Source organism: Cololabis saira, chromosome 7 (assembly GCF_033807715.1).
Source record: "Cololabis saira isolate AMF1-May2022 chromosome 7, fColSai1.1, whole genome shotgun sequence".
In the NCBI taxonomy this organism is placed as follows: domain Eukaryota; kingdom Metazoa; phylum Chordata; class Actinopteri; order Beloniformes; family Belonidae; genus Cololabis; species Cololabis saira.
Genome location: NC_084593.1, coordinates 42,506,492 through 42,530,614, shown reverse-complemented (window position 1 = coordinate 42,530,614; position 24,123 = coordinate 42,506,492). Strand labels below are relative to the sequence as shown.

The 24,123-nt window shown below is 53.8% G+C and overlaps 24 non-coding genes across 24 annotated transcripts; all 24 read left to right on the top strand.

The window, feature by feature from the left end:
* The first annotated feature begins 140 nt into the window (after positions 1-140).
* trnav-cac (transfer RNA valine (anticodon CAC)) lies at positions 141-213 on the top strand. The gene has a single exon. It is a non-coding gene; the product is annotated as a tRNA-Val (tRNA).
* Positions 214-657: 444 nt separating this feature from the next.
* Positions 658-729, top strand: trnad-guc (transfer RNA aspartic acid (anticodon GUC)). The gene has a single exon. It is a non-coding gene; the product is annotated as a tRNA-Asp (tRNA).
* An 864-nt stretch (positions 730-1,593) lies between these two features.
* Positions 1,594-1,666, top strand: trnav-cac (transfer RNA valine (anticodon CAC)). Its single transcript has one exon. It is a non-coding gene; the product is annotated as a tRNA-Val (tRNA).
* A 1,567-nt stretch (positions 1,667-3,233) lies between these two features.
* Positions 3,234-3,306, top strand: trnav-cac (transfer RNA valine (anticodon CAC)). The gene has a single exon. It is a non-coding gene; the product is annotated as a tRNA-Val (tRNA).
* A 444-nt stretch (positions 3,307-3,750) lies between these two features.
* Positions 3,751-3,822, top strand: trnad-guc (transfer RNA aspartic acid (anticodon GUC)). Its single transcript has one exon. It is a non-coding gene; the product is annotated as a tRNA-Asp (tRNA).
* A 1,051-nt stretch (positions 3,823-4,873) lies between these two features.
* On the top strand, positions 4,874-4,946 carry trnav-cac (transfer RNA valine (anticodon CAC)). The gene has a single exon. It is a non-coding gene; the product is annotated as a tRNA-Val (tRNA).
* Positions 4,947-5,390: 444 nt separating this feature from the next.
* Positions 5,391-5,462, top strand: trnad-guc (transfer RNA aspartic acid (anticodon GUC)). The gene has a single exon. It is a non-coding gene; the product is annotated as a tRNA-Asp (tRNA).
* A 1,051-nt stretch (positions 5,463-6,513) lies between these two features.
* On the top strand, positions 6,514-6,586 carry trnav-cac (transfer RNA valine (anticodon CAC)). The gene has a single exon. It is a non-coding gene; the product is annotated as a tRNA-Val (tRNA).
* Positions 6,587-8,287: 1,701 nt separating this feature from the next.
* Positions 8,288-8,360, top strand: trnav-cac (transfer RNA valine (anticodon CAC)). Its single transcript has one exon. It is a non-coding gene; the product is annotated as a tRNA-Val (tRNA).
* Positions 8,361-9,927: 1,567 nt separating this feature from the next.
* Positions 9,928-10,000, top strand: trnav-cac (transfer RNA valine (anticodon CAC)). The gene has a single exon. It is a non-coding gene; the product is annotated as a tRNA-Val (tRNA).
* A 443-nt stretch (positions 10,001-10,443) lies between these two features.
* trnad-guc (transfer RNA aspartic acid (anticodon GUC)) lies at positions 10,444-10,515 on the top strand. Its single transcript has one exon. It is a non-coding gene; the product is annotated as a tRNA-Asp (tRNA).
* A 1,050-nt stretch (positions 10,516-11,565) lies between these two features.
* trnav-cac (transfer RNA valine (anticodon CAC)) lies at positions 11,566-11,638 on the top strand. Its single transcript has one exon. It is a non-coding gene; the product is annotated as a tRNA-Val (tRNA).
* Positions 11,639-12,083: 445 nt separating this feature from the next.
* On the top strand, positions 12,084-12,155 carry trnad-guc (transfer RNA aspartic acid (anticodon GUC)). Its single transcript has one exon. It is a non-coding gene; the product is annotated as a tRNA-Asp (tRNA).
* A 1,051-nt stretch (positions 12,156-13,206) lies between these two features.
* Positions 13,207-13,279, top strand: trnav-cac (transfer RNA valine (anticodon CAC)). The gene has a single exon. It is a non-coding gene; the product is annotated as a tRNA-Val (tRNA).
* Positions 13,280-14,659: 1,380 nt separating this feature from the next.
* trnav-cac (transfer RNA valine (anticodon CAC)) lies at positions 14,660-14,732 on the top strand. Its single transcript has one exon. It is a non-coding gene; the product is annotated as a tRNA-Val (tRNA).
* Positions 14,733-15,176: 444 nt separating this feature from the next.
* Positions 15,177-15,248, top strand: trnad-guc (transfer RNA aspartic acid (anticodon GUC)). Its single transcript has one exon. It is a non-coding gene; the product is annotated as a tRNA-Asp (tRNA).
* A 1,065-nt stretch (positions 15,249-16,313) lies between these two features.
* trnav-cac (transfer RNA valine (anticodon CAC)) lies at positions 16,314-16,386 on the top strand. The gene has a single exon. It is a non-coding gene; the product is annotated as a tRNA-Val (tRNA).
* Positions 16,387-16,830: 444 nt separating this feature from the next.
* Positions 16,831-16,902, top strand: trnad-guc (transfer RNA aspartic acid (anticodon GUC)). The gene has a single exon. It is a non-coding gene; the product is annotated as a tRNA-Asp (tRNA).
* A 1,067-nt stretch (positions 16,903-17,969) lies between these two features.
* On the top strand, positions 17,970-18,042 carry trnav-cac (transfer RNA valine (anticodon CAC)). Its single transcript has one exon. It is a non-coding gene; the product is annotated as a tRNA-Val (tRNA).
* A 444-nt stretch (positions 18,043-18,486) lies between these two features.
* trnad-guc (transfer RNA aspartic acid (anticodon GUC)) lies at positions 18,487-18,558 on the top strand. Its single transcript has one exon. It is a non-coding gene; the product is annotated as a tRNA-Asp (tRNA).
* A 1,568-nt stretch (positions 18,559-20,126) lies between these two features.
* trnad-guc (transfer RNA aspartic acid (anticodon GUC)) lies at positions 20,127-20,198 on the top strand. The gene has a single exon. It is a non-coding gene; the product is annotated as a tRNA-Asp (tRNA).
* A 1,340-nt stretch (positions 20,199-21,538) lies between these two features.
* trnad-guc (transfer RNA aspartic acid (anticodon GUC)) lies at positions 21,539-21,610 on the top strand. The gene has a single exon. It is a non-coding gene; the product is annotated as a tRNA-Asp (tRNA).
* A 1,051-nt stretch (positions 21,611-22,661) lies between these two features.
* trnav-cac (transfer RNA valine (anticodon CAC)) lies at positions 22,662-22,734 on the top strand. The gene has a single exon. It is a non-coding gene; the product is annotated as a tRNA-Val (tRNA).
* Positions 22,735-23,178: 444 nt separating this feature from the next.
* Positions 23,179-23,250, top strand: trnad-guc (transfer RNA aspartic acid (anticodon GUC)). Its single transcript has one exon. It is a non-coding gene; the product is annotated as a tRNA-Asp (tRNA).
* The last annotated feature ends 873 nt before the right edge of the window (positions 23,251-24,123 follow it).

Below are 24,123 nucleotides of genomic sequence, written 5' to 3'. Positions count from 1 at the left end.
CATGGTGTAATGGTTAACATCAGCATGAGTCTTTGAGAGCAGCCAGGAGAAAACCTGCAGTATCCATCTTACTGTCAAGAATTGTAGCAGAGTTTTTTACAGGATTTTATTTTTATGCCCGCCATTTTCAAAGCATGTCTGTTTCCGTAGTGTAGTGGTTATCACGTTCGCCTCACACGCGAAAGGTCCCCTGTTCGAAACTGGGTGGAAACATGTTTGACTTTGCAATAACATTATTTGGACTTGGAAAACCACTCCAGTCCTCTTCTTGGTGCACAGGACAGGAAGGACGACCATCTCTTTCTCGCATTGGGTCTCATGCAGAAATTAATTTTGTTGCAGTTCCACAACTGACCAAAAGCCAGTCATTCTCCATTAACGTACACTAGCTCCACCACCAGACCCCAGCAGCAGAGGTTCCGAGAGGGGGTCCCCGGAGGTGGGGGGAACCCCGGACCAGCTGGACCAGAGCCTCGCGGCAAACCGAGCCGAGACTCGCGGGGCTTCACCTGCATTCCCGTCGCGCTGAGACCGCGGAGAGCAGAGAATCGAGGACCGATATAAAAGATTAAAAAGAGATGGACACTGACTTTCCAATGACATTGGTACACAGTTATTAAGTTCCTGCAATCAGGAAGTTATTTTGGCACAAAGCTGTCCTCGTTAGTATAGTGGACAGTATCTCTGCCTGTCACGCAGAAGACCGGGGTTCGATTCCCCGACGGGGAGACTTCTTGTTTCGTACGATGATACCTACATGATTGAGTCAAGTAAACAATGGTCATTAAGAAAATAGACTAGCAGTTGCTGTCTGCCTGCCAAAGAAGCTTCTAAATGCTGCAGCGTGATCAGAGGAAACTCTGATTGAGGGTGGATTTTATACACACAGAAAATGTCATTGAAGAAGTAAAAAGAGCAGTTATTTAGGACAGCATCTAGAGCATCTCTGGGAGAATCGCTTTTTATGCCCGCCGTCGCCTCGTCCCAGACACAGACTGACAGCACGGCCCTGAAAGCCACTCACCAACCCGTCACCCCCCTTTGACTCAACCTCCAGACCCGGAGCCACCCAGAGACCCGGCTCACCGTGCGAACCCGGGGTCCCGATGTTAAGCTCCCCCCGACCGGCCACCGGAGTGAAAGAGCCAGCCCGCAGAAAGCCACTCACCAACCCGTCTCACCGCCCCGCTGCTCAGCAACTCACCTTTGACTCACCATCCAGACCCGGAGCCACCCAAAGACCCGGCTCACCATGCGAACCCGGGGACCCGCTGTTAAGCCCCCCCCCCACCAGCCACCGGAGTTAAAGAGCCAGCCCGCGGAGCTGGAGGACCGGGGCCCTGGTACCCTAAACACCCAGACACTCTCGGTACCATGGACAGCACTCATGGACAGCACTCTGTCAGGTGCCACCACCACAATGTCAGTCCACAATAACAGCAGAAGTGGGTTCCATGGTGTAATGGTTAACATCAGCATGAGTCTTTGAGAGCAGCCAGGAGAAAACCTGCAGTATCCATCTTACTGTCAAGAATTGTAGCAGAGTTTTTTACAGGATTTTATTTTTATGCCCGCCATTTTCAAAGCATGTCTGTTTCCGTAGTGTAGTGGTTATCACGTTCGCCTCACACGCGAAAGGTCCCCTGTTCGAAACTGGGCGGAAACCTGTATGACTTTGCAATAACATTATTTGGACTTGGAAAACCACTCCAGTCCCCTTCTTGGTGCACAGGACAGGAAGGCCGACCATCTCTTTCTCGCATTGGGTCTCATGCAGAAATTGGCTTTTGGTCAGTTGTGGAACTGCAACAAAGTTAGTCATTCTCCATTAACGTACACTAGCTCCACCACCAGACCCCAGCAGCAGAGGTTCCGAGAGGGGGTCCCCGGAGGTGCGGGGAACCCCGGACCAGCTGGACCAGAGCCTCGCGGCAAACCGAGCCGAGACTCACGGGGCTTCACCTGCATTCCCGTCGCGCTGAGACCGCGGAGAGCCGAGAATCGAGGACCGATATAAAAGATTAAAAAGAGATGGACACTGACTTTCCAATGACATTGGTACACAGTTATTAAGTTCCTGCAATCAGGAAGTTCTTTTGGCACAAAGCTGTCCTCGTTAGTATAGGGGACAGTATCTCTGCCTGTCACGCAGAAGACCGGGGTTCGATTCCCCGACGGGGAGACTTCTTGTTTCGTACGATGATACCTACATGATTGAGTCAAGTAAACAATGGTCATTAAGAAAATAGACTAGCAGTTGCTGTCTGCCTGCCAAAGAATTTTCTAAATGCTGCAGCTTGATCAGAGGAAACTCTGATTGAGGGTGGATTTTATACACACAGAAAATGTCATTGAAGAAGTAAAAAGAGCAGTTATTTAGGACAGCATCTAGAGCATCTCTGGGAGAATCGCTTTTTATGCCCGCCGTCGCCTCGTCCCAGACACAGACTGACAGCACGGCCCTGAAAGCCACTCACCAACCCGTCTCACCGCCCCGCTGCTCAGAAACTCACCTTTGACTCACCGTCCAGACCCGGAGCCATCCAAAGACCCGGCTCACCGTGCGAACCCGGGGACCCGCTGCTAAGCTCCCCCCCGACCATCCACCGGAGTGAAAGAGCCAGCCCGCAGAAAGCCACTCACCAACCCGGCTCACCGCCCCGCTGCTCAGCAACTCACCTTTGACTCACCCTCCAGACCCGGAGCCACCCAGAGACCCGGCTCACCCTGCGAACCCGGGGTCCCGCTGTTAAGCTCCCCCCGACCGGCCACCGGAGTGAAAGAGCCAGCCCGCAGAAAGCCACTCACCAACCCGTCTCACCGCCCCGCTGCTCAGCAACTCACCTTTGACTCACCATCCAGACCCGGAGCCACCCAAAGACCCGGCTCACCGTGCGAACCCGGGGACCCGCTGTTAAGCCCCACCCTCACCAGCCACCGGAGTGAAAGAGCCAGCCCGCGGAGCTGGAGGACCGGGGCCCTGGTACCCTAAACACCCAGACGCTCTCGGTACCATGGACAGCACTCATGGACAGCACTCTGTCAGGTGCCACCACCACAATGTCAGACCACAATAACAGCAGAAGTGGGTTCCATGGTGTAATGGTTAACATCAGCATGAGTCTTTGAGAGCAGCCAGGAGAAAACCTGCAGTATCCATCTTACTGTCAAGAATTGTAGCAGAGTTTTTTACAGGATTTTATTTTTATGCCCGCCATTTTCAAAGCATGTCTGTTTCCGTAGTGTAGTGGTTATCACGTTCGCCTCACACGCGAAAGGTCCCCTGTTCGAAACTGGGCGGAAACATGTATGACTTTGCAATAACATTATTTGGACTTGGAAAACCACTCCAGTCCTCTTCTTGGTGCACAGGACAGGAAGGCCGACCATCTCTTTCTCGCATTGGGTATCATGCAGAAATTAATTTTGTTGCAGTTCCACAACTGACCAAAAGCCAGTCATTCTCCATTAACGTACACTAGCTCCACCACCAGACCCCAGCAGCAGAGGTTCCGAGAGGGGGTCCCCGGAGGTGGGGGGAACCCCGGACCAGCTGGACCAGAGCCTCGCGGCAAACCGAGCCGAGACTCGCGGGGCTTCACCTGCATTCCCGTCGCGCTGAGACCGCGGAGAGCCGAGAATCGAGGACCGATATAAAAGATTAAAAAGAGATGGACACTGACTTTCCAATGACATTGGTACACAGTTATTAAGTTGCTGCAATCAGGAAGTTATTTTGGCACAAAGCTGTCCTCGTTAGTATAGTGGACAGTATCTCTGCCTGTCACGCAGAAGACCGGGGTTCGATTCCCCGACGGGGAGACTTCTTGTTTCGTACGATGATACCTACATGATTGAGTCAAGTAAACAATGGTCATTAAGAAAATAGACTAGCAGTTGCTGTCTGCCTGCCAAAGAAGCTTCTAAATGCTGCAGCTTGATCAGAGGAAACTCTGATTGAGGGTGGATTTTATACACACAGAAAATGTCATTGAAGAAGTAAAAAGAGCAGTTATTTAGGACAGCATCTAGAGCATCTCTGGGAGAATCGCTTTTTATGCCCGCCGTCGCCTCGTCCCAGACACAGACTGACAGCACGGCCCTGAAAGCCACTCACCAACCCGTCTCACCGCCCCGCTGCTCAGAAACTCACCTTTGACTCACCGTCCAGACCCGGAGCCATCCAAAGACCCGGCTCACCGTGCGAACCCGGGGACCCGCTGCTAAGCTCCCCCCCGACCATCCACCGGAGTGAAAGAGCCAGCCCGCAGAAAGCCACTCACCAACCCGGCTCACCGCCCCGCTGCTCAGCAACTCACCTTTGACTCACCCTCCAGACCCGGAGCCACCCAGAGACCCGGCTCACCCTGCGAACCCGGGGTCCCGCTGTTAAGCTCCCCCCGACCGGCCACCGGAGTGAAAGAGCCAGCCCGCAGAAAGCCACTCACCAACCCGTCTCACCGCCCCGCTGCTCAGCAACTCACCTTTGACTCACCATCCAGACCCGGAGCCACCCAAAGACCCGGCTCACCGTGCGAACCCGGGGACCCGCTGTTAAGCCCCACCCTCACCAGCCACCGGAGTGAAAGAGCCAGCCCGCGGAGCTGGAGGACCGGGGCCCTGGTACCCTAAACACCCAGACGCTCTCGGTACCATGGACAGCACTCATGGACAGCACTCTGTCAGGTGCCACCACCACAATGTCAGACCACAATAACAGCAGAAGTGGGTTCCATGGTGTAATGGTTAACATCAGCATGAGTCTTTGAGAGCAGCCAGGAGAAAACCTACAGTATCCATCTTACTGTCAAGAATTGTAGCAGAGTTTTTTACAGGATTTTATTTTTATGCCCGCCATTTTCAAAGCATGTCTGTTTCCGTAGTGTAGTGGTTATCACGTTCGCCTCACACGCGAAAGGTCCCCTGTTCGAAACTGGGCGGAAACATGTATGACTTTGCAATAACATTATTTGGACTTGGAAAACCACTCCAGTCCTCTTCTTGGTGCACAGGACAGGAAGGCCGACCATCTCTTTCTCGCATTGGGTATCATGCAGAAATTAATTTTGTTGCAGTTCCACAACTGACCAAAAGCCAGTCATTCTCCATTAACGTACACTAGCTCCACCACCAGACCCCAGCAGCAGAGGTTCCGAGAGGGGGTCCCCGGAGGTGGGGGGAACCCCGGACCAGCTGGACCAGAGCCTCGCGGCAAACCGAGCCGAGACTCGCGGGGCTTCACCTGCATTCCCGTCGCGCTGAGACCGCGGAGAGCCGAGAATCGAGGACCGATATAAAAGATTAAAAAGAGATGGACACTGACTTTCCAATGACATTGGTACACAGTTATTAAGTTGCTGCAATCAGGAAGTTATTTTGGCACAAAGCTGTCCTCGTTAGTATAGTGGACAGTATCTCTGCCTGTCACGCAGAAGACCGGGGTTCGATTCCCCGACGGGGAGACTTCTTGTTTCGTACGATGATACCTACATGATTGAGTCAAGTAAACAATGGTCATTAAGAAAATAGACTAGCAGTTGCTGTCTGCCTGCCAAAGAAGCTTCTAAATGCTGCAGCTTGATCAGAGGAAACTCTGATTGAGGGTGGATTTTATACACACAGAAAATGTCATTGAAGAAGTAAAAAGAGCAGTTATTTAGGACAGCATCTAGAGCATCTCTGGGAGAATCGCTTTTTATGCCCGCCGTCGCCTCGTCCCAGACACAGACTGACAGCACGGCCCTGAAAGCCACTCACCAACCCGTCTCACCGCCCCGCTGCTCAGAAACTCACCTTTGACTCACCGTCCAGACCCGGAGCCATCCAAAGACCCGGCTCACCGTGCGAACCCGGGGACCCGCTGCTAAGCTCCCCCCCGACCATCCACCGGAGTGAAAGAGCCAGCCCGCAGAAAGCCACTCACCAACCCGGCTCACCGCCCCGCTGCTCAGCAACTCACCTTTGACTCACCCTCCAGACCCGGAGCCACCCAGAGACCCGGCTCACCCTGCGAACCCGGGGTCCCGCTGTTAAGCTCCCCCCGACCGGCCACCGGAGTGAAAGAGCCAGCCCGCAGAAAGCCACTCACCAACCCGTCTCACCGCCCCGCTGCTCAGCAACTCACCTTTGACTCACCATCCAGACCCGGAGCCACCCAAAGACCCGGCTCACCGTGCGAACCCGGGGACCCGCTGTTAAGCCCCACCCTCACCAGCCACCGGAGTGAAGGAGCCAGCCCGCGGAGCTGGAGGACCGGGGCCCTGGTACCCTAAACACCCAGACGCTCTCGGTACCATGGACAGCACTCATGGACAGCACTCTGTCAGGTGCCACCACCACAATGTCAGACCACAATAACAGCAGAAGTGGGTTCCATGGTTTAATGGTTAACATCAGCATGAGTCTTTGAGAGCAGCCAGGAGAAAACCTACAGTATCCATCTTACTGTCAAGAATTGTAGCAGAGTTTTTTACAGGATTTTATTTTTATGCCCGCCATTTTCAAAGCATGTCTGTTTCCGTAGTGTAGTGGTTATCACGTTCGCCTCACACGCGAAAGGTCCCCTGTTCGAAACTGGGCGGAAACATGTATGACTTTGCAATAACATTATTTGGACTTGGAAAACCACTCCAGTCCTCTTCTTGGTGCACAGGACAGGAAGGCCGACCATCTCTTTCTCGCATTGGGTCTCATGCAGAAATTAATTTTGTTGCAGTTCCACAACTGACCAAAAGCCAGTCATTCTCCATTAACGTACACTAGCTCCACCACCAGACCCCAGCAGCAGAGGTTCCGAGAGGGGGTCCCCGGAGGTGGGGGGAACCCCGGACCAGCTGGACCAGAGCCTCGCGGCAAACCGAGCCGAGACTCGCGGGGCTTCAACTGCATTCCCGTCGCGCTGAGACCGCGGAGAGCCGAGAATCGAGGACCGATATAAAAGATTAAAAAGAGATGGACACTGACTTTCCAATGACATTGGTACACAGTTATTAAGTTGCTGCAATCAGGAAGTTATTTTGGCACAAAGCTATTCTCGTTAGTATAGTGGACAGTATCTCTGCCTGTCACGCAGAAGACCGGGGTTCGATTCCCGACGGGGAGACTTCTTGTTTCGTACGATGATACCTACATGATTGAGTCAAGTAAACAATGGTCATTAAGAAAATAGACTAGCAGTTGCTGTCTGCCTGCCAAAGAAGCTTCTAAATGCTGCAGCTTGATCAGAGGAAACTCTGATTGAGGGTGGATTTTATACACACAGAAAATGTCATTGAAGAAGTAAAAAGAGCAGTTATTTAGGACAGCATCTAGAGCATCTCTGGGAGAATCGCTTTTTATGCCCGCCGTCACCTCGTCCCAGACACAGACTGACAGCACGGCCCTGAAAGCCACTCACCAACCCGTCACCCCCCTTTGACTCACCCTCCAGACCCGGAGCCACCCAGAGACCCGGCTCACCGTGCGAACCCGGGGTCCCGCTGTTAAGCTCCCCCCGACCGGCCACCGGAGTGAAAGAGCCAGCCCGCAGAAAGCCACTCACCAACCCGTCTCACCGCCCCGCTGCTCAGCAACTCACCTTTGACTCACCATCAAGACCCGGAGCCACCCAAAGACCTAGCTCACCGTGCGAACCAGGGGACCCGCTATTAAGCCCCCCCCTCACCAGCCACCGGAGTGAAGGAGCCAGCCCGCGGAGCTGGAGGACCGGGGCCCTGGTACCCTAAACACCCAGACGCTCTCGGTACCATGGACAGCACTCATGGACAGCACTCTGTCAGGTGCCACCACCACAATGTCAGACCACAATAACAGCAGAAGTGGGTTCCATGGTTTAATGGTTAACATCAGCATGAGTCTTTGAGAGCAGCCAGGAGAAAACCTACAGTATCCATCTTACTGTCAAGAATTGTAGCAGAGTTTTTTACAGGATTTTATTTTTATGCCCGCCATTTTCAAAGCATGTCTGCTGTTAAGCCCCCCCCCACCAGCCACCGGAGTTAAAGAGCCAGCCCGCGGAGCTGGAGGACCGGGGCCCTGGTACCCTAAACACCCAGACACTCTCGGTACCATGGACAGCACTCATGGACAGCACTCTGTCAGGTGCCACCACCACAATGTCAGTCCACAATAACAGCAGAAGTGGGTTCCATGGTGTAATGGTTAACATCAGCATGAGTCTTTGAGAGCAGCCAGGAGAAAACCTGCAGTATCCATCTTACTGTCAAGAATTGTAGCAGAGTTTTTTACAGGATTTTATTTTTATGCCCGCCATTTTCAAAGCATGTCTGTTTCCGTAGTGTAGTGGTTATCACGTTCGCCTCACACGCGAAAGGTCCCCTGTTCGAAACTGGGCGGAAACCTGTATGACTTTGCAATAACATTATTTGGACTTGGGAAAACCACTCCAGTCCCTTCTTGGTGCACAGGACAGGAAGGCCGACCATCTCTTTCTCGCATTGGGTCTCATGCAGAAATTGGCTTTTGGTCAGTTGTGGAACTGCAACAAAGTTAGTCATTCTCCATTAACGTACACTAGCTCCACCACCAGACCCCAGCAGCAGAGGTTCCGAGAGGGGGTCCCCGGAGGTGCGGGGAACCCCGGACCAGCTGGACCAGAGCCTCGCGGCAAACCGAGCCGAGACTCACGGGGCTTCACCTGCATTCCCGTCGCGCTGAGACCGCGGAGAGCCGAGAATCGAGGACCGATATAAAAGATTAAAAAGAGATGGACACTGACTTTCCAATGACATTGGTACACAGTTATTAAGTTCCTGCAATCAGGAAGTTCTTTTGGCACAAAGCTGTCCTCGTTAGTATAGGGGACAGTATCTCTGCCTGTCACGCAGAAGACCGGGGTTCGATTCCCCGACGGGGAGACTTCTTGTTTCGTACGATGATACCTACATGATTGAGTCAAGTAAACAATGGTCATTAAGAAAATAGACTAGCAGTTGCTGTCTGCCTGCCAAAGAATTTTCTAAATGCTGCAGCTTGATCAGAGGAAACTCTGATTGAGGGTGGATTTTATACACACAGAAAATGTCATTGAAGAAGTAAAAAGAGCAGTTATTTAGGACAGCATCTAGAGCATCTCTGGGAGAATCGCTTTTTATGCCCGCCGTCGCCTCGTCCCAGACACAGACTGACAGCACGGCCCTGAAAGCCACTCACCAACCCGTCTCACCGCCCCGCTGCTCAGAAACTCACCTTTGACTCACCGTCCAGACCCGGAGCCATCCAAAGACCCGGCTCACCGTGCGAACCCGGGGACCCGCTGCTAAGCTCCCCCCCGACCATCCACCGGAGTGAAAGAGCCAGCCCGCAGAAAGCCACTCACCAACCCGGCTCACCGCCCCGCTGCTCAGCAACTCACCTTTGACTCACCCTCCAGACCCGGAGCCACCCAGAGACCCGGCTCACCCTGCGAACCCGGGGTCCCGCTGTTAAGCTCCCCCCGACCGGCCACCGGAGTGAAAGAGCCAGCCCGCAGAAAGCCACTCACCAACCCGTCTCACCGCCCCGCTGCTCAGCAACTCACCTTTGACTCACCATCCAGACCCGGAGCCACCCAAAGACCCGGCTCACCGTGCGAACCCGGGGACCCGCTGTTAAGCCCCACCCTCACCAGCCACCGGAGTGAAAGAGCCAGCCCGCGGAGCTGGAGGACCGGGGCCCTGGTACCCTAAACACCCAGACGCTCTCGGTACCATGGACAGCACTCATGGACAGCACTCTGTCAGGTGCCACCACCACAATGTCAGACCACAATAACAGCAGAAGTGGGTTCCATGGTGTAATGGTTAACATCAGCATGAGTCTTTGAGAGCAGCCAGGAGAAAACCTGCAGTATCCATCTTACTGTCAAGAATTGTAGCAGAGTTTTTTACAGGATTTTATTTTTATGCCCGCCATTTTCAAAGCATGTCTGTTTCCGTAGTGTAGTGGTTATCACGTTCGCCTCACACGCGAAAGGTCCCCTGTTCGAAACTGGGCGGAAACATGTATGACTTTGCAATAACATTATTTGGACTTGGAAAACCACTCCAGTCCTCTTCTTGGTGCACAGGACAGGAAGGCCGACCATCTCTTTCTCGCATTGGGTATCATGCAGAAATTAATTTTGTTGCAGTTCCACAACTGACCAAAAGCCAGTCATTCTCCATTAACGTACACTAGCTCCACCACCAGACCCAGCAGCAGAGGTTCCGAGAGGGGGTCCCCGGAGGTGGGGGGAACCCCGGACCAGCTGGACCAGAGCCTCGCGGCAAACCGAGCCGAGACTCGCGGGGCTTCACCTGCATTCCCGTCGCGCTGAGACCGCGGAGAGCCGAGAATCGAGGACCGATATAAAAGATTAAAAAGAGATGGACACTGACTTTCCAATGACATTGGTACACAGTTATTAAGTTGCTGCAATCAGGAAGTTATTTTGGCACAAAGCTGTCCTCGTTAGTATAGTGGACAGTATCTCTGCCTGTCACGCAGAAGACCGGGGTTCGATTCCCCGACGGGGAGACTTCTTGTTTCGTACGATGATACCTACATGATTGAGTCAAGTAAACAATGGTCATTAAGAAAATAGACTAGCAGTTGCTGTCTGCCTGCCAAAGAAGCTTCTAAATGCTGCAGCTTGATCAGAGGAAACTCTGATTGAGGGTGGATTTTATACACACAGAAAATGTCATTGAAGAAGTAAAAAGAGCAGTTATTTAGGACAGCATCTAGAGCATCTCTGGGAGAATCGCTTTTTATGCCCGCCGTCGCCTCGTCCCAGACACAGACTGACAGCACGGCCCTGAAAGCCACTCACCAACCCGTCTCACCGCCCCGCTGCTCAGAAACTCACCTTTGACTCACCGTCCAGACCCGGAGCCATCCAAAGACCCGGCTCACCGTGCGAACCCGGGGACCCGCTGCTAAGCTCCCCCCCGACCATCCACCGGAGTGAAAGAGCCAGCCCGCAGAAAGCCACTCACCAACCCGGCTCACCGCCCCGCTGCTCAGCAACTCACCTTTGACTCACCCTCCAGACCCGGAGCCACCCAGAGACCCGGCTCACCCTGCGAACCCGGGGTCCCGCTGTTAAGCTCCCCCCGACCGGCCACCGGAGTGAAAGAGCCAGCCCGCAGAAAGCCACTCACCAACCCGTCTCACCGCCCGCTGCTCAGCAACTCACCTTTGACTCACCATCCAGACCCGGAGCCACCCAAAGACCCGGCTCACCGTGCGAACCCGGGGACCCGCTGTTAAGCCCCACCCTCACCAGCCACCGGAGTGAAAGAGCCAGCCCGCGGAGCTGGAGGACCGGGGCCCTGGTACCCTAAACACCCAGACGCTCTCGGTACCATGGACAGCACTCATGGACAGCACTCTGTCAGGTGCCACCACCACAATGTCAGACCACAATAACAGCAGAAGTGGGTTCCATGGTGTAATGGTTAACATCAGCATGAGTCTTTGAGAGCAGCCAGGAGAAAACCTACAGTATCCATCTTACTGTCAAGAATTGTAGCAGAGTTTTTTACAGGATTTTATTTTTATGCCCGCCATTTTCAAAGCATGTCTGTTTCCGTAGTGTAGTGGTTATCACGTTCGCCTCACACGCGAAAGGTCCCCTGTTCGAAACTGGGCGGAAACATGTATGACTTTGCAATAACATTATTTGGACTTGGAAAACCACTCCAGTCCTCTTCTTGGTGCACAGGACAGGAAGGCCGACCATCTCTTTCTCGCATTGGGTATCATGCAGAAATTAATTTTGTTGCAGTTCCACAACTGACCAAAAGCCAGTCATTCTCCATTAACGTACACTAGCTCCACCACCAGACCCCAGCAGCAGAGGTTCCGAGAGGGGGTCCCCGGAGGTGGGGGGAACCCCGGACCAGCTGGACCAGAGCCTCGCGGCAAACCGAGCCGAGACTCGCGGGGCTTCACCTGCATTCCCGTCGCGCTGAGACCGCGGAGAGCCGAGAATCGAGGGACCGATATAAAAGATTAAAAAGAGATGGACACTGACTTTCCAATGACATTGGTACACAGTTATTAAGTTGCTGCAATCAGGAAGTTATTTTGGCACAAAGCTGTCCTCGTTAGTATAGTGGACAGTATCTCTGCCTGTCACGCAGAAGACCGGGGTTCGATTCCCCGACGGGGAGACTTCTTGTTTCGTACGATGATACCTACATGATTGAGTCAAGTAAACAATGGTCATTAAGAAAATAGACTAGCAGTTGCTGTCTACCTGCCAAAGAAGCTTCTAAATGCTGCAGCTTGATCAGAGGAAACTCTGATTGAGGGTGGATTTTATACACACAGAAAATGTCATTGAAGAAGTAAAAAGAGCAGTTATTTAGGACAGCATCTAGAGCATCTCTGGGAGAATCGCTTTTTATGCCCGCCGTCGCCTCGTCCCAGACACAGACTGACAGCACGGCCCTGAAAGCCACTCACCAACCCGTCTCACCGCCCCGCTGCTCAGAAACTCACCTTTGACTCACCGTCCAGACCCGGAGCCATCCAAAGACCCGGCTCACCGTGCGAACCCGGGGACCCGCTGCTAAGCTCCCCCCCGACCATCCACCGGAGTGAAAGAGCCAGCCCGCAGAAAGCCACTCACCAACCCGGCTCACCGCCCCGCTGCTCAGCAACTCACCTTTGACTCACCCTCCAGACCCGGAGCCACCCAGAGACCCGGCTCACCCTGCGAACCCGGGGTCCCGCTGTTAAGCTCCCCCCGACCGGCCACCGGAGTGAAAGAGCCAGCCCGCAGAAAGCCACTCACCAACCCGTCTCACCGCCCCGCTGCTCAGCAACTCACCTTTGACTCACCATCCAGACCCGGAGCCACCCAAAGACCCGGCTCACCGTGCGAACCCGGGGACCCGCTGTTAAGCCCCACCCTCACCAGCCACCGGAGTGAAGGAGCCAGCCCGCGGAGCTGGAGGACCGGGGCCCTGGTACCCTAAACACCCAGACGCTCTCGGTACCATGGACAGCACTCATGGACAGCACTCTGTCAGGTGCCACCACCACAATGTCAGACCACAATAACAGCAGAAGTGGGTTCCATGGTTTAATGGTTAACATCAGCATGAGTCTTTGAGAGCAGCCAGGAGAAAACCTACAGTATCCATCTTACTGTCAAGAATTGTAGCAGAGTTTTTTACAGGATTTTATTTTTATGCCCGCCATTTTCAAAGCATGTCTGTTTCCGTAGTGTAGTGGTTATCACGTTCGCCTCACACGCGAAAGGTCCCCTGTTCGAAACTGGGCGGAAACATGTATGACTTTGCAATAACATTATTTGGACTTGGAAAACCACTCCAGTCCTCTTCTTGGTGCACAGGACAGGAAGGCCGACCATCTCTTTCTCGCATTGGGTCTCATGCAGAAATTAATTTTGTTGCAGTTCCACAACTGACCAAAAGCCAGTCATTCTCCATTAACGTACACTAGCTCCACCACCAGACCCCAGCAGCAGAGGTTCCGAGAGGGGGTCCCCGGAGGTGGGGGGAACCCCGGACCAGCTGGACCAGAGCCTCGCGGCAAACCGAGCCGAGACTCGCGGGGCTTCAACTGCATTCCCGTCGCGCTGAGACCGCGGAGAGCCGAGAATCGAGGACCGATATAAAAGATTAAAAAGAGATGGACACTGACTTTCCAATGACATTGGTACACAGTTATTAAGTTGCTGCAATCAGGAAGTTATTTTGGCACAAAGCTATTCTCGTTAGTATAGTGGACAGTATCTCTGCCTGTCACGCAGAAGACCGGGGTTCGATTCCCCGACGGGGAGACTTCTTGTTTCGTACGATGATACCTACATGATTGAGTCAAGTAAACAATGGTCATTAAGAAAATAGACTAGCAGTTGCTGTCTGCCTGCCAAAGAAGCTTCTAAATGCTGCAGCTTGATCAGAGGAAACTCTGATTGAGGGTGGATTTTATACACACAGAAAATGTCATTGAAGAAGTAAAAAGAGCAGTTATTTAGGACAGCATCTAGAGCATCTCTGGGAGAATCGCTTTTTATGCCCGCCGTCACCTCGTCCCAGACACAGACTGACAGCACGGCCCTGAAAGCCACTCACCAACCCGTCACCCCCCTTTGACTCACCCTCCAGACCCGGAGCCACCCAGAGACCCGGCTCACCGTGCGAACCCGGGGTCCCGCTGTTAAGCTCCCCCCGACCGGCCACCGGAGTGAAAGAGCCAGCCCGCAGAAAGCCACTCACCAACCCGTCTCACCGCCCCGCTGCTCAGCAACTCACCTTTGACTCACCATCAAGACCCGGAGCCACCCAAAGACCTAGCTCACCGTGCGAACCAGGGGACCCGCTATTAAGCCCCCCCCTCACCAGCCACCGGAGTGAAGGAGCCAGCCCGCGGAGCTGGAGGACCGGGGCCCTGGTACCCTAAACACCCAGACGCTCTCGGTACCATGGACAGCACTCATGGACAGCACTCTGTCAGGTGCCACCACCACAATGTCAGACCACAATAACAGCAGAAGTGGGTTCCATGGTTTAATGGTTAACATCAGCATGAGTCTTTGAGAGCAGCCAGGAGAAAACCTACAGTATCCATCTTACTGTCAAGAATTGTAGCAGAGTTTTTTACAGGATTTTATTTTTATGCCCGCCATTTTCAAAGCATGTCTGTTTCCGTAGTGTAGTGGTTATCACGTTCGCCTCACACGCGAAAGGTCCCCTGTTCGAAACTGGGCGGAAACATGTATGACTTTGCAATAACATTATTTGGACTTGGAAAACCACTCCAGTCCTCTTCTTGGTGCACAGGACAGGAAGGCCGACCATCTCTTTCTCGCATTGGGTCTCATGCAGAAATTAATTTTGTTGCAGTTCCACAACTGACCAAAAGCCAGTCATTCTCCATTAACGTACACTAGCTCCACCACCAGACCCCAGCAGCAGAGGTTCCGAGAGGGGGTCCCCGGAGGTGCGGGGAACCCCGGACCAGCTGGACCAGAGCCTCGCGGCAAACCGAGCCGAGACTCGCGGGGCTTCACCTGCATTCCCGTCGCGCTGAGACCGCGGAGAGCCGAGAATCGAGGACCGATATAAAAGATTAAAAAGAGATGGACACTGACTTTCCAATGACATTGGTACACAGTTATTAAGTTCCTGCAATCAGGAAGTTCTTTTGGCACAAAGCTGTCCTCGTTAGTATAGTGGACAGTATCTCTGCCTGTCACGCAGAAGACCGGGGTTCGATTCCCCGACGGGGAGACTTCTTGTTTCGTACGATGATACCTACATGATTGAGTCAAGTAAACAATGGTCATTAAGAAAATAGACTAGCAGTTGCTGTCTGCCTGCCAAAGAAGTTTCTAAATGCTGCAGCTTGATCAGAGGAAACTCTGATTGAGGGTGGATTTTATACACACAGAAAATGTCATTGAAGAAGTAAAAAGAGCAGTTATTTAGGACAGCATCTAGAGCATCTAGAGCATCTCTGGGAGAATCGCTTTTTATGCCCGCCGTCGCCTCGTCCCAGACACAGACTGACAGCACGGCCCTGAAAGCCACTCACCAACCCGTCTCACCGCCCCGCTGCTCAGAAACTCACCTTTGACTCACCGTCCAGACCCGGAGCCATCCAAAGACCCGGCTCACCGTGCAAACCCGGGGACCCGCTGTTAAGCTCCCCCCCGACCAGCCACCGGAGTGAAAGAGCCAGCCCGCAGAAAGCCACTCACCAACCCGGCTCACCGCCCCGCTGCTCAGCAACTCACCTTTGACTCACCCTCCAGACCCGGAGCCACCCAGAGACCCGGCTCACCGTGCGAACCCGGGGTCCCGCTGTTAAGCTCCCCCCGACCGGCCACCGGAGTGAAAGAGCCAGCCCGCAGAAAGCCACTCACCAACCCGTCTCACCGCCCCGCTGCTCAGCAACTCACCTTTGACTCACCATCCAGACCCGGAGCCACCCAGAGACCCGGCTCACCGTGCGAACCCGGGGACCCGCTGTTAAGCCCCCCCCCCCCCCCACCAGCCACCGGAGTGAAAGAGCCAGCCCGCGGAGCTGGAGGACCAGGGCCCTGGTACCCTAAACACCCAGACGCTCTCGGTACCATGGACAGCACTCATGGACAGCACTCTGTCAGGTGCCACCACCACAATGTCAGACCACAATAACAGCAGAAGTGGGTTCCATGGTGTAATGGTTAACATCAGCATGAGTCTTTGAGAGCAGCCAGGAGAAAACCTGCAGTATCCATCTTACTGTCAAGAATTGTAGCAGAGTTTTTTACAGGATTTTATTTTTATGCCCGCCATTTTCAAAGCATGTCTGTTTCCGTAGTGTAGTGGTTATCACGTTCGCCTCACACGCGAAAGGTCCCCTGTTCGAAACTGGGCGGAAACATGTATGACTTTGCAATAACATTATTTGGACTTGGAAAACCACTCCAGTCCCCTTCTTGGTGCACAGGACAGGAAGGCCGACCATCTCTTTCTCGCATTGGGTCTCATGCAGAAATTGGCTTTTGGTCAGTTGTGGAACTGCAACAAAATTAGTCATTCTCCATTAACGTACACTAGCTCCACCACCAGACCCCAGCAGCAGAGGTTCCGAGAGGGGGTCCCCGGAGGTGCGGGGAACCCCGGACCAGCTGGACCAGAGCCTCGCGGCAAACCGAGCCGAGACTCACGGGGCTTCACCTGCATTCCCGTCGCGCTGAGACCGCGGAGAGCCGAGAATCGAGGACCGATATAAAAGATTAAAAAGAGATGGACACTGACTTTCCAATGACATTGGTACACAGTTATTAAGTTCCTGCAATCAGGAAGTTATTTTGGCACAAAGCTGTCCTCGTTAGTATAGTGGACAGTATCTCTGCCTGTCACGCAGAAGACCGGGGTTCGATTCCCCGACGGGGAGACTTCTTGTTTCGTACGATGATACCTACATGATTGAGTCAAGTAAACAATGGTCATTAAGAAAATAGACTAGCAGTTGCTGTCTGCCTGCCAAAGAAGTTTCTAAATGCTGCAGCTTGATCAGAGGAAACTCTGATTGAGGGTGGATTTTATACACACAGAAAATGTCATTGAAGAAGTAAAAAGAGCAGTTATTTAGGACAGCATCTAGAGCATCTAGAGCATCTCTGGGAGAATCGCTTTTTATGCCCGCCGTCGCCTCGTCCCAGACACAGACTGACAGCACGGCCCTGAAAGCCACTCACCAACCCGTCTCACCGCCCCGCTGCTCAGAAACTCACCTTTGACTCACCGTCCAGACCCGGAGCCATCCAAAGACCCGGCTCACCGTGCAAACCCGGGGACCCGCTGTTAAGCTCCCCCCCGACCAGCCACCGGAGTGAAAGAGCCAGCCCGCAGAAAGCCACTCACCAACCCGGCTCACCGCCCCGCTGCTCAGCAACTCACCTTTGACTCACCCTCCAGACCCGGAGCCACCCAGAGACCCGGCTCACCGTGCGAACCCGGGGTCCCGCTGTTAAGCTCCCCCCGACCGGCCACCGGAGTGAAAGAGCCAGCCCGCAGAAAGCCACTCACCAACCCGTCTCACCGCCCCGCTGCTCAGCAACTCACCTTTGACTCACCATCCAGACCCGGAGCCACCCAGAGACCCGGCTCACCGTGCGAACCCGGGGACCCGCTGTTAAGCCCCCCCCCCCCCCCCCACCAGCCACCGGAGTGAAAGAGCCAGCCCGCGGAGCTGGAGGACCAGGGCCCTGGTACCCTAAACACCCAGACGCTCTCGGTACCATGGACAGCACTCATGGACAGCACTCTGTCAGGTGCCACCACCACAATGTCAGACCACAATAACAGCAGAAGTGGGTTCCATGGTGTAATGGTTAACATCAGCATGAGTCTTTGAGAGCAGCCAGGAGAAAACCTGCAGTATCCATCTTACTGTCAAGAATTGTAGCAGAGTTTTTTACAGGATTTTATTTTTATGCCCGCCATTTTTAAAGCATATCTGTTTCCGTAGTGTAGTGGTTATCACGTTCGCCTCACACGCGAAAGGTCCCCTGTTCGAAACTGGGCGGAAACATGTATGACTTTGCAATAACATTATTTGGACTTGGAAAACCACTCCAGTCCTCTTCTTGGTGCACAGGACAGGAAGGCCGACCATCTCTTTCTCGCATTGGGTCTCATGCAGAAATTAATTTTGTTGCAGTTCCACAACTGACCAAAAGCCAGTCATTCTCCATTAACGTACACTAGCTCCACCACCAGACCCCAGCAGCAGAGGTTCCGAGAGGGGGTCCCCGGAGGTGGGGGGAACCCCGGACCAGCTGGACCAGAGCCTCGCGGCAAACCGAGCCGAGACTCGCGGGGCTTCACCTGCATTCCCGTCGCGCTGAGACCGCGGAGAGCCGAGAATCGAGGACCGATATAAAAGATTAAAAAGAGATGGACACTGACTTTCCAATGACATTGGTACACAGTTATTAAGTTGCTGCAATCAGGAAGTTATTTTGGCACAAAGCTGTCCTCGTTAGTATAGTGGACAGTATCTCTGCCTGTCACGCAGAAGACCGGGGTTCGATTCCCCGACGGGGAGACTTCTTGTTTCGTACGATGATACCTACATGATTGAGTCAAGTAAACAATGGTCATTAAGAAAATAGACTAGCAGTTGCTGTCTGCCTGCCAAAGAAGCTTCTAAATGCTGCAGCTTGATCAGAGGAAACTCTGATTGAGGGTGGATTTTATACACACAGAAAATGTCATTGAAGAAGTAAAAAGAGCAGTTATTTAGGACAGCATCTAGAGCATCTCTGGGAGAATCGCTTTTTATGCCCGCCGTCGCCTCGTCCCAGACACAGACTGACAGCACGGCCCTGAAAGCCACTCACCAACCCGTCTCACCGCCCCGCTGCTCAGAAACTCACCTTTGACTCACCGTCCAGACCCGGAGCCATCCAAAGACCCGGCTCACCGTGCGAACCCGGGGACCCGCTGCTAAGCTCCCCCCCGACCATCCACCGGAGTGAAAGAGCCAGCCCGCAGAAAGCCACTCACCAACCCGGCTCACCGCCCCGCTGCTCAGCAACTCACCTTTGACTCACCCTCCAGACCCGGAGCCACCCAGAGACCCGGCTCACCCTGCGAACCCGGGGTCCCGCTGTTAAGCTCCCCCCGACCGGCCACCGGAGTGAAAGAGCCAGCCCGCAGAAAGCCACTCACCAACCCGTCTCACCGCCCCGCTGCTCAGCAACTCACCTTTGACTCACCATCCAGACCCGGAGCCACCCAAAGACCCGGCTCACCGTGCGAACCCGGGGACCCGCTGTTAAGCCCCACCCTCACCAGCCACCGGAGTGAAAGAGCCAGCACGCGGAGCTGGAGGACCGGGGCCCTGGTACCCTAAACACCCAGACGCTCTCGGTACCATGGACAGCACTCATGGACAGCACTCTGTCAGGTGCCACCACCACAATGTCAGACCACAATAACAGCAGAAGTGGGTTCCATGGTGTAATGGTTAACATAAGCATGAGTCTTTGAGAGCAGCCAGGAGAAAACCTACAGTATCCATCTTACTGTCAAGAATTGTAGCAGAGTTTTTTACAGGATTTTATTTTTATGCCCGCCATTTTCAAAGCATGTCTGTTTCCGTAGTGTAGTGGTTATCACGTTAGCCTCACACGCGAAAGGTCCCCTGTTCGAAACTGGGCGGAAACATGTATGACTTTGCAATAACATTATTTGGACTTGGAAAACCACTCCAGTCCCCTTCTTGGTGCACAGGACAGGAAGGCCGACCATCTCTTTCTCGCATTGGGTCTCATGCAGAAATTGGCTTTTGGTCAGTTGTGGAACTGCAACAAAATTAGTCATTCTCCATTAACGTACACTAGCTCCACCACCAGACCCCAGCAGCAGAGGTTCCGAGAGGGGGTCCCCGGAGGTGCGGGGAACCCCGGACCAGCTGGACCACAGCCTCGCGGCAAACCGAGCCGAGACTCACGGGGCTTCACCTGCATTCCCGTCGCGCTGAGACCGCGGAGAGCCGAGAATCGAGGACCGATATAAAAGATTAAAAAGAGATGGACACTGACTTTCCAATGACATTGGTACACAGTTATTAAGTTCCTGCAATCAGGAAGTTATTTTGGCACAAAGCTGTCCTCGTTAGTATAGTGGACAGTATCTCTGCCTGTCACGCAGAAGACCGGGGTTCGATTCCCCGACGGGGAGACTTCTTGTTTCGTACGATGATACCTACATGATTGAGTCAAGTAAACAATGGTCATTAAGAAAATAGACTAGCAGTTGCTGTCTGCCTGCCAAAGAAGTTTCTAAATGCTGCAGCTTGATCAGAGGAAACTCTGATTGAGGGTGGATTTTATACACACAGAAAATGTCATTGAAGAAGTAAAAAGAGCAGTTATTTAGGACAGCATCTAGAGCATCTAGAGCATCTCTGGGAGAATCGCTTTTTATGCCCGCCGTCGCCTCGTCCCAGACACAGACTGACAGCACGGCCCTGAAAGCCACTCACCAACCCGTCTCACCGCCCCGCTGCTCAGAAACTCACCTTTGACTCACCGTCCAGACCCGGAGCCATCCAAAGACCCGGCTCACCGTGCAAACCCGGGGACCCGCTGTTAAGCTCCCCCCCGACCAGCCACCGGAGTGAAAGAGCCAGCCCGCAGAAAGCCACTCACCAACCCGGCTCACCGCCCCGCTGCTCAGCAACTCACCTTTGACTCACCCTCCAGACCCGGAGCCACCCAGAGACCCGGCTCACCGTGCGAACCCGGGGTCCCGCTGTTAAGCTCCCCCCGACCGGCCACCGGAGTGAAAGAGCCAGCCCGCAGAAAGCCACTCACCAACCCGTCTCACCGCCCCGCTGCTCAGCAACTCACCTTTGACTCACCATCCAGACCCGGAGCCACCCAGAGACCCGGCTCACCGTGCGAACCCGGGGACCCGCTGTTAAGCCCCCCCCCCCCCCCACCAGCCACCGGAGTGAAAGAGCCAGCCCGCGGAGCTGGAGGACCAGGGCCCTGGTACCCTAAACACCCAGACGCTCTCGGTACCATGGACAGCACTCATGGACAGCACTCTGTCAGGTGCCACCACCACAATGTCAGACCACAATAACAGCAGAAGTGGGTTCCATGGTGTAATGGTTAACATCAGCATGAGTCTTTGAGAGCAGCCAGGAGAAAACCTGCAGTATCCATCTTACTGTCAAGAATTGTAGCAGAGTTTTTTACAGGATTTTATTTTTATGCCCGCCATTTTTAAAGCATATCTGCACTAGCTCCACCACCAGACCCCAGCAGCAGAGGTTCCGAGAGGGGGTCCCCGGAGGTGGGGGGAACCCCGGACCAGCTGGACCAGAGCCTCGCGGCAAACCGAGCCGAGACTCGCGGGGCTTCACCTGCATTCCCGTCGCGCTGAGACCGCGGAGAGCCGAGAATCGAGGACCGATATAAAAGATTAAAAATAGATGGACACTGACTTTCCAATGACATTGGTACACAGTTATTAAGTTGCTGCAATCAGGAAGTTATTTTGGCACAAAGCTGTCCTCGTTAGTATAGTGGACAGTATCTCTGCCTGTCACGCAGAAGACCGGGGTTCGATTCCCCGACGGGGAGACTTCTTGTTTCGTACGATGATACCTACATGATTGAGTCAAGTAAACAATGGTCATTAAGAAAATAGACTAGCAGTTGCTGTCTGCCTGCCAAAGAAGCTTCTAAATGCTGCAGCTTGATCAGAGGAAACTCTGATTGAGGGTGGATTTTATACACACAGAAAATGTCATTGAAGAAGTAAAAAGAGCAGTTATTTAGGACAGCATCTAGAGCATCTCTGGGAGAATCGCTTTTTATGCCCGCCGTCGCCTCGTCCCAGACACAGACTGACAGCACGGCCCTGAAAGCCACTCACCAACCCGTCTCACCGCCCCGCTGCTCAGAAACTCACCTTTGACTCACCGTCCAGACCCGGAGCCATCCAAAGACCCGGCTCACCGTGCGAACCCGGGGACCCGCTGCTAAGCTCCCCCCCGACCATCCACCGGAGTGAAAGAGCCAGCCCGCAGAAAGCCACTCACCAACCCGGCTCACCGCCCCGCTGCTCAGCAACTCACCTTTGACTCACCCTCCAGACCCGGAGCCACCCAGAGACCCGGCTCACCCTGCGAACCCGGGGTCCCGCTGTTAAGCTCCCCCCGACCGGCCACCGGAGTGAAAGAGCCAGCCCGCAGAAAGCCACTCACCAACCCGTCTCACCGCCCCGCTGCTCAGCAACTCACCTTTGACTCACCATCCAGACCCGGAGCCACCCAAAGACCCGGCTCACCGTGCGAACCCGGGGACCCGCTGTTAAGCCCCACCCTCACCAGCCACCGGAGTGAAAGAGCCAGCACGCGGAGCTGGAGGACCGGGGCCCTGGTACCCTAAACACCCAGACGCTCTCGGTACCATGGACAGCACTCATGGACAGCACTCTGTCAGGTGCCACCACCACAATGTCAGACCACAATAACAGCAGAAGTGGGTTCCATGGTGTAATGGTTAACATCAGCATGAGTCTTTGAGAGCAGCCAGGAGAAAACCTACAGTATCCATCTTACTGTCAAGAATTGTAGCAGAGTTTTTTACAGGATTTTATTTTTATGCCCGCCATTTTCAAAGCATGTCTGTTTCCGTAGTGTAGTGGTTATCACGTTCGCCTCACACGCGAAAGGTCCCCTGTTCGAAACTGGGCGGAAACATGTATGACTTTGCAATAACATTATTTGGACTTGGAAAACCACTCCAGTCCTCTTCTTGGTGCACAGGACAGGAAGGCCGACCATCTCTTTCTCGCATTGGGTATCATGCAGAAATTAATTTTGTTGCAGTTCCACAACTGACCAAAAGCCAGTCATTCTCCATTAACGTACACTAGCTCCACCACCAGACCCCAGCAGCAGAGGTTCCGAGAGGGGGTCCCCGGAGGTGGGGGGAACCCCGGACCAGCTGGACCAGAGCCTCGCGGCAAACCGAGCCGAGACTCGCGGGGCTTCACTTGCATTCCCGTCGCGCTGAGACCGCGGAGAGCCGAGAATCGAGGACCGATATAAAAGATTAAAAAGAGATGGACACTGACTTTCCAATGACATTGGTACACAGTTATTAAGTTGCTGCAATCAGGAAGTTATTTTGGCACAAAGCTCTCCTCGTTAGTATAGTGGACAGTATCTCTGCCTGTCACGCAGAAGACCGGGGTTCGATTCCCCGACGGGGAGACTTCTTGTTTCGTACGATGATACCTACATGATTGAGTCAAGTAAACAATGGTCATTAAGAAAATAGACTAGCGGTTGCTGTCTGGCTGCCAAAGAAGCTTCTAAATGCTGCAGCTTGATCAGAGGAAACTCTGATCGAGGGTGGATTTTATACACACAGAAAATGTCATTGAAGAAGTAAAAAGAGCAGTTATTTAGGACAGCATCTAGAGCATCTCTGGGAGAATCGCTTTTTACGCCCGCCGTCGCCTCGTCCCAGACACAGACTGACAGCACGGCCCTGAAAGCCACTCACCAACCCGTCACCCCCCTTTGACTCACCCTCCAGACCCGGAGCCACCCAGAGACCCGGCTCACCGTGCGAACCCGGGGTCCCGCTGTTAAGCTCCCCCCGACCGGCCACCGGAGTGAAAGAGCCAGCCCGCAGAAAGCCACTCACCAACCCGTCTCACCGCCCCGCTGCTCAGCAACTCACCTTTGACTCACCATCAAGACCCGGAGCCACCCAAAGACCTGGCTCACCGTGCGAACCAGGGGACCCGCTATTAAGCCCCCCCCTCACCAGCCACCGGAGTGAAGGAGCCAGCCCGCGGAGCTGGAGGACCGGGGCCCTGGTACCCTAAACACCCAGACGCTCTCGGTACCATGGACAGCACTCATGGACAGCACTCTGTCAGGTGCCACCACCACAATGTCAGACCACAATAACAGCAGAAGTGGGTTCCATGGTTTAATGGTTAACATCAGCATGAGTCTTTGAGAGCAGCCAGGAGAAAACCTACAGTATCCATCTTACTGTCAAGAATTGTAGCAGAGTTTTTTACAGGATTTTATTTTTATGCCCGCCATTTTCAAAGCATGTCTGTTTCCGTA